The following is an 8,653-nucleotide window of genomic DNA, read 5'->3' as shown; positions in this document are numbered from 1 at the left end:
CTGGTGTCCTCGCAGAGAATTGGTTGGTGTGGGAAAAAAACTCACACATTTAGTGTCAGAGATACGTGAATGGAAGAAACAAGAGTTGTTTTTCTCTCAGAGTTTTGGCTGCTGTGAAACCCCCACAGCCGGGACCTACTTTCGGGTCAAAACTGGGAGGGAAAAGACAACATGTTGAGAAACTGACCCCATACAGATAGCTTCTTCCAGCTTTGGCTCCACTGCCCACATTTGCCTGCTTGTTTACTTTTCAGAGCTCTCAGGTAGTTGTGTTTTGTCCAGAATTTTGAGTTGTATTTAGTGGCAGAGGCTGCAGTGGGCTCGCTTCGTCTTGCCTGACTGCAGAAATCCTCCAAATGTTGTTTGGTTGTTTTTTTTAAATGTTTTATTTTTTTGACTTTTAATGACTGAAGTAAAGAAGATCTAAAACTGCACCTTCTGGAAGAAACATTTGTTCTTGCCGGTCTTGTACCTCTCTTCGAACTTGAACTTGGCCTCCCGTCGGGCCTTGAGATTCAGAGCAGGGTCTCTGAAGACATCTTTGTTGACAACAGTTTTGTCCAAGGGGATATCCACAGAGTACCTTGTGGGCACGAGGTGATTCTAGTTATAAACTTTCACAAAAGATTTGATCTTTGATCTCTTAGCAATTTTCTCCTTACCCATGGCAGGTGTCACTTTTCAGGGATAGCGGTCAATTCCAGCCACCAGAGCATGGCTGTAGGGGCGGTCTGAGGTGCCATCATCAATGTTCTTCACAATGACCACTTTGTGTCTGGAGTAGCATAGGCCAGGACCAGCACCACCTTCCCAGGTTTCATAAACTTGCCCATTTCGACAGCAGCCACTGGGGCCTACAGCAGAAAGGCCCTCCAAATGTTTTTTACCACAACCTACAGTAAAAAAAAAAACCATTTTACAGTGAGCCCAGCACACAAACACACACACACACACACACACAAATATGAGCACCATTTCACAAACAAGACTTACCTTCCCCATGTGTGATAGCCTCTGACCTGCTCTGTTGTATTCCATTTCTCCAATATGCTGATCAAGACTCATTACTAAGTGTAAACCTGAGTTTGAAAAACACAGCTCTAAACATTATTACTGAAATGGAAGACAGAAGCCTGCTACTGGCTGAAATAATCTTAAGCATATTTCAACAAATCCTGAATAATAAATACCAGAGCTGGTAGTGCGGTAGATTTCTGAATCAGAAAAAAAAAAAAAAGCGATGAGAATTGTATTATAATCTTGGATTGTAAGTTCAAGGTCCTCCCGCGCTCGCCCCGTCCCCCAGCCCTGGGCTAACAACGTGAGTCCAGTTAGGGATCTTTGTGATTTTTGTTGTCCAAAAATAGCCAACTTAGTGTTATATGATTCAATTGTAAGTCACTCCAAGCCTAATTTTGTATTAGGCACTTGATACCATCTATTACTTGCAAAAATAAATGCCTGAAGCCAACTCTACAGTGAGAGAAAAAGCAAGGTGGTAATTATTGATGTCTGATTCCTACTCCCTTCTTTCTCTCCCTCTTGCCTACCTCCTTCCCTCCTTCCTCCTCCCCCTCCTCAATAAAACCAGATGGGTAATAAATATTTGAATTGGATACCGATCCTTGGCAAGTTAAAGGATGTGAGTGCTTAAAGGAGCACCTGGGGCCCCAAGCAAAAAGAAGGTAGTTTCCTACAGTACAAATTTCAAGTGCCTCCAAAACATTCACCTTAATTATTGATTACAGATACCTCCAGAATATAATAAACTTGATGACTCATTATATGTGCTTCCAAAATACAATACATTTGATTAAAGGGATCAGAAATACCTTCCAACTCTGTACTTGAAACCCTATGTTTACATAAAACAGCGCTTCATATACAATCTGTTCAAAGCAGATGGTCCCTTTTTCCCTCTTCACCTACTTCTGTTTTTCTAAAACATTTCCCTTTCAAAAATAAAAGACATCTTTCCTAATTCCTTCAGCATAGAGTCTTACATTTGGGGGTGGGTGGAGAAGAGATGGTGGTAGAATAAATGAGTAAGAGAAAAGGTAGCGTGAAAGAGAATTTGGAGCCATCAGCCCCACCTCCCCACCCCGAGACACACACACACACACACACACACACACACACACACACACACACACACACACACTAAGGCTGGATCACCCCATCTGGGATTTTACCTCCTTGCAGTCACCCTGCAGTCACCCTGAATGCCTCCATGCCTCCAAGTCTAGGGAATCCATGTGTCCTCATTACCCACCCTACCCCCAAGATGACTAAATGCACCAATATATCAAAAAGTTGGCCTGTGATCTCAAGATTAGAGAGTACTTGAGGAAAAACAACAGGACTTCTTTGCTTGAGACGCTACATCAAGACCCCTTTCTTCTCTGCTCAGTCTTTTGAAAGCATAATGACGAAGTGCCACCTCACCCTTGTTGAACCTCACACAGGGAACACACTTCAAGTCAATGGGCAGAGCTGTGTCCTCCAAAGTGGGTCAGTCCTTGCTCACAGAAGAAACGGTTTAGTCTAAAAAACCCATCTTGCTTGGAGATGGGTATTAAAAGAATCTAAAATTGATTGAAGGGATTTCTACTTTATGATTCACCAATTTAAGGAGGGGGAAAACATCTTGTTTTCGTGTCTCTTAGACAAGAGAACAGAAAAGGCATAGGGAGGTAAGAGTTTATACCTGCAGAGGTGGCTTCTGAAAAAGCTGACACTCCATTCTTCTCCAATAGCTAACAATTATTGGGTACTTACAATGTACCAAGCATAACTATCTTACAGGAATGAACCAAATTAATCCTCATAACAATTCTATAAGTTAAGTGCTATTTTTTACCACCCTCATCTTACAAATGGGGAAACTGAGACTTGGAGAGGTCAAGTAACTTGCTCAAGGTGTCATATATAGCAAGTAGAGGGCTAGGATCTGAGCCCAGGTGACACACCTCACTACCATTCTATAGATGCCTCTAGTTTACCCCTAACTTGAGTAAGGGCTGGCCTCATACCAAAGCCACACTGTGAGCAAAATGGGATCATGCACCCCACTTCTATTTCCGGGAAATAAAAAGAAAGGACAAAGGAGAAGGAAAGATAAGGCTTTGTCACGAACATCATTTTAATTCTTTAACTTGAGTTCTAAAGTCTGCCATAGACAGCTGTCGACCAAAATTCACGCTCCCTTTTAGAAGAGAGTTTTTTCTGGGAACTGGCTGACCAACCAGGGACTACATTTCCCAACCTTCCTTGCATGTAGGTGGGATTATGTGACCAATTCTCCCCAATAAAATGTGAGCAGAAGGAATATATGTTGCTTCTGGGACAAGAAGGTTAAAAAGTAGATATGCCTCCTTCATTTTCTGTTCCCATTTTTCTTTCTGGATGCAAAAGACTCCATCCTGGAGAACCCAGAAGCCACAGTATAATAGTAGTCCGACTTTCTGAAGTCTGTCCACTGACCAGAAACCCTGCACTGAACAATTGTGTGAGTAAGAAATAAACTTCTACTGCATTAAACCACTGAAATTTGAGATTTGTATGTTATAGCAGCTCGTGTTACCCTAACTAATATTAAAGCAGACAACCAAGCACTGTTCAACCACCCCTACTTTTCCTGTTGCAATTTTTTTTGGATGCATAACAAACTATCCCCAAACAATGGCTTGACACACCATTTTATTATGCTCACAGACTCAGATGAAGCACAACTGGGTCAGGAACTCGGATGGGGCACAACAGAGATGACTTGGATCTACTCCATCATGTCTTGGGCCTCAGCTGGAAAGATTCAAAGGCTGGGGTGACTCATGGTCAGGGGCCTGGTATTATCTAGAGGAACCTTCATTCCTGTGTCTGGCAGTTGATGCTGGCTATCAGTTGGGACCTCAGTTGGAGCTCTCAGACAGAACATCTATTGGGTTGTTGGAAAAATCATGACGTATTTTGTCTATTTTTTCAAAGGTCATTTATTTATGTAAAGAACAAAGATCAATCAATGATATCTTGCCCATTTTGTTCGATAGCCTTTTCCCATCTTTCAGTGAGCTCTCGTTCATAGAAGGACCTGTCTTTATTTGCGAAAAACTGAACAAGATGCTGATTTACAGCCTCATCTGAATTGAACATTACACCACACAAGAAGTTTTGAAGAGAGCGAAACAAGTGTAAGTCTGACGGCGCAAGGTCAGGTGAGTATGGTGGGTGTGGCAACACATCCCATCCAAGCTCCAATAATTTTTAATGGGTGATCAAACTTGTGTGTGGTCTCGTGTTGTTGCAATGGAACACAACTCCTTTACAATTAACAAGCTCTGGACATTTCTGGATCATGGATTTGTTCAAACTGTTCAATTGCCAACAGTACACATTTGAATTGATTGTTTGGTTCCTTGGTTGGAGCTCGAAAAACACGACACTTTTAGAATCCCACCACACTGAGAGCATAGCCTTCCTCTGATGAATGTCTGCTTTCGATGTCATTTGAGGTGAATCATCATGTCAGGACCAAGACCGTTTGCGTACCACATTGTTGTAAACAGTCCACTTCTCATCACCAGTTATCAGCTGCTTCAAAAAAAGATCGTTTTCCTCACGTTTAATGAGCATATTGCAGATGTTTATACACGCTGTCAAATGAACTTCTTTGAGTTCATGCGGAACCCAAATATCGAGCTTGCTTACATATCCCAGCTTCTTCAGGTGGTTGTGAACACTTGAATGATGGATGTTCAATGTTCCTGCAATCTCTCATGTCGTGAGTTTGACTCGATCAATGCCTTGATTTTGTTGTCATCAACCTCAGTGGGCTTCCCTGACCAAGGATCATTGTTGAGATCAAAATCACCAGCACGGAATTTCGTGAACCATCATTGGCACTGACTTTCTTGTAGAGCATTGTCACTATAAACTTTTTGCAACTTTTCACAGTCTTAACACACGTTCTTTTCTTTATGGAAGTAAAATAGTAAAATATGGCAAAAATGCAGTTTGGTATTACATCTTCACCTTGTTGTAAAATCTCCAAAACTCAACCAAATCGCTCAATTTTGTTTTAGAATGAAGCTAGAACTGTCAGCTGTCAAATGACATAGCAATAACATAGATGCGAATGACTCTAGTACTTTCAAAAATGAACTAGTGCCATCTGTTACAAACATGCGTCATGACTTTTCCGACAACCCAATACATGTGTCCTCTTCATGTGTTCTCTCCACTTCCTCATGGTGACTGGGTTCCAAGAACACCCCAAAAGGCCAGGTGGAAGCTGTATCACCTTTAATGGCATAGCATCCCTTCTCCTGGAGTCACATACCCACCTAGATTCAAGGGGAGGAAATATAGACACCATCTTGCAATGTGAGGAGTGTCAATGTCACATTATAAGAGCATGTGGCATGGTGATCTTGTAATCATCTTGGAAAATAATCTGCCATACTTTCTATCTTTCTCTCCCCCTTTCCTTTTCTTCTTGTCATGTGCTTCCTTCCTCCTCTTGTCATTTTCCCTTCCCCCTTCCCAAGCCTCTGCATTTTCAACTGGAACATTCCTCAGCTCTGTGCATTAACTTGAGTATATGTAATGAGACGTGTCAGATCCACAGCTATAGTTAACACCCTACTTTCTTTTCTACATCCTGCTCTCTTCCCCTTCCATTTTTCTTTCTTGAGATGAATATAAGGCAAGATTTCTCAACCTTACTACTATTGACATTTTGGACTTGATAATTCTTGTAGTGGGGGCGATCTTGTAATTTGTAGAATGTTTTGCAGCATCTCTGCCTTCTACTCACTACTTGCCAGTAGTACCCATGCCTCTGTCATAATCAAAAATGTCCCTAGACATTGCCAAATATCCTCTGGGGGGCAAAATCACCCCCAATTGAGAACCAGTGTTATAAAGGAGTATATAGGGGAGGTAGAGTTAATAAAATCCCCAAATCTTAGAAGGCAGTCTCCAAACTGTTTTGATTATGTACTCCTAGCAACAAAACAAAGTCTGAGCATACAGCCCAATATATATGTATATTTATTTATTCTATACATATCCTCTAAGTCATTCTTTTATGTAAGTATAAAATATTCATAAAACTAACATATTTAAAAGGATGGGATAAGAAGCTAGTTAGACATCCTGATATATCCTTTCTACAATGGGACATCTTGTGTACTCTCTGGGGTATGGCCATTCCACTGTAGAGACCATTGCAAGACTGTACTGCCTTTGGGGCTAGATAAATCCAGGCTCACAGCCCTGGCTTTAGTTCCCTGCACTGCCATTTACTGGTTGAGGTACATTCATTTGTTCAATAAAAATGTCAGGGATACAGCAGAAAACAAGACACAACCCTCAGGAAGCTAATGGTAAAGAGACCTTGGACAACCCAGTAGTCTCAGCTTAATTATAGGTTAATGGGGATACCTTGCAGGATAGAACTGAGAATTAAGAAAGATAATATAGGGGCAGGTCCAGTGACTCAGTTGGTTAAGAGCTCACTCACAAGTGTGTGCTCTGAGCAACAGCGGTTTGATTCCCAGCCCGAGCTGAGCTGCCGCTGAGCTGCCAACAGGTGGCAGAATGGCTCAGCTAAAAAGACAAAAAAACCCACAACATAACATATTAAAGCATAGGACTGGCCGAGTAGTGCATTGGTTAAGAGCTGGCTTGGGACACCAGAGGGCCCCAGTTCAGATCCCACATATAAGGGCCAGTGACACTGCCCTCTACAGCTAAGATGCTGAACAACAGCTCAACCTGGAGCTGGGCTGCCATGAGTCGCCGGCAATGGCATAGACTGCAGCCCCTGCTGCAGTGGGTTGCCATGGGCTACTGCGTGTAGCCAGCAGCCAGCGTGAGTGGCCAGCAGCCACCATGAGCGGCCGTCCAGAAGCCGGCGACTGATCTGCCTCGCCTGGGAAGAGCGCAATAATAGTGCCAAGTTGGGCCAGTGAAGCAACGTCCTCCACAACTAGACTAAAGAACAAAAGGGCAGCAACTTGTCTGTTCCCCTTCCCCCAATTCCCCAGCGCTGTTCCCATCCCCCAATTCTCCAATAAAAATCTTTAAAAAAATAAATAAATAAAATAAAGCATATAACAGGTGCTCAGAAATGGTCCCCACTAATTCACTGTAAGGCTGTTTGTGATAGCGAAAGATTGGAAAGAACGAAACTATGTATCAATAAGGGACTGGTTGAATAAACAATGGTACATTCTCCAGTGGAGTAATGTACACCTGTAAAGAGCAAGGAGGAATATATGTATCTATGGCTAGGGAATGATCTCCAGGATATATTGTTACATAAAACAAGCAAGGTGGGGGAGGGGCCTTAAAACGATTCTCTATGAATGTGTGACACTATGCATTTGCCAAAATTCATAGAACTTTACATTAGAAAGAGTGAACCTTAATGTACATAAATTTTTAAAAAATATTTAAGAGGCCAAGGAATCCCAGATAGAATGCAGACTTTGACAAAAGAATCTAACGGTATGAAACCACCTCGCTGAAGGGGTAAGAGAAAAAGGCGTTGACCTAAGTAACACTGGAAACAGATAGTGTCTGTAAGACTAAAGGCAAAAGACCTGCACATATGTAGTCTACTCCAGTTGAGAAAGTTGTTCCCCACAGATGTATGGGCTAACAATTCTGAAGCCACTATACATGTATACTGGAAATGATAGTCAAGTAGATGGATAGCTGATGGTGGGGGCCAGGTTTCTCACTTTTGGAGTGGAGGATTACAGATAAGCAAAAGGGGGAATGACTAGAATGAGCCAGGTGTCAGGTGGTAATGAGTTAGAATTATAAGACATCAGTATGCATACATTTAGCTTACAGATGGAAATAGATAGGTGTATATATTTACGAGTAATCCCTTGCTTTCTTCTCTTTCTGGTACTCCTATGATGTAAATGTTATGCTCATATGCATATGTATTTAAGTATTACATACATACATACATACAATATACATGCATACATACACAAATATTCATGGATATGTGGATATAGAGGAGTTAGCATTCACACATATTTTTCCTAGATCTGTCAGCAGAGAAAGCCTAGAAGCAACAACATCCCAGTGGCAACAAGCCCACTTAGTACCCAGATCTTTGTTTCTAATACCATTTTCCGATAAAGGAACCAGGGGTCCTTGGGGAAATGGCTGATTCTAGTTCTAGAGCATCTTGTGCCAGAAAGTAAGGAAGTGCTCAATAAAACACAAAGATGGGAGTAAGTCAAAGGAACAATGTAGCTAAAGTAGGAACAATTTGATTAAAAAATAAAGTGGTATTGGATTATAACCCAAAGTATAAAGTAAGTATCCATGAGTCCATACGGATATAAATACATAATTAAATAAATAAATGGGGGAGAAGAGACAAATCTCCTGTGTAGAAGGATTTCAAGTAACTTACATGGATATCCTGACCTTAAGGAACTAAGGAATAATGTCCAGTCCTTAAATGTGGCCTGTGCATAATGACTTCCTGCCAAAGAGCAGAGTAGGGGAAAGTGGGTAAAGAGTAACTTTACACTTCCGGGCCGGCCGAGTGGCGCGATGGTTAAGAACTGGCTTGGGACGCCAGAGGGCCCCGGTTCGGATCCCACATATGAGGGCCAGTGACACT

The 8,653-nt window shown here is 41.9% G+C and overlaps 1 pseudogene; it reads right to left on the bottom strand.

Moving 5' to 3' along the window:
* Nucleotides 1-271: 271 nt before the first annotated feature.
* The window catches only part of LOC109395525 (60S ribosomal protein L27 pseudogene), a 10,186-nt pseudogene continuing 1,804 nt past the window's right edge, over nucleotides 272-8,653 (bottom strand).

This window comes from Hipposideros armiger, unplaced genomic scaffold (assembly GCF_001890085.2).
Source record: "Hipposideros armiger isolate ML-2016 unplaced genomic scaffold, ASM189008v1 scaffold_475, whole genome shotgun sequence".
Taxonomy (NCBI): domain Eukaryota; kingdom Metazoa; phylum Chordata; class Mammalia; order Chiroptera; family Hipposideridae; genus Hipposideros; species Hipposideros armiger.
Note: the sequence above shows the minus strand (reverse complement) of the source record. Positions and strands in the feature narration are given on the sequence as shown.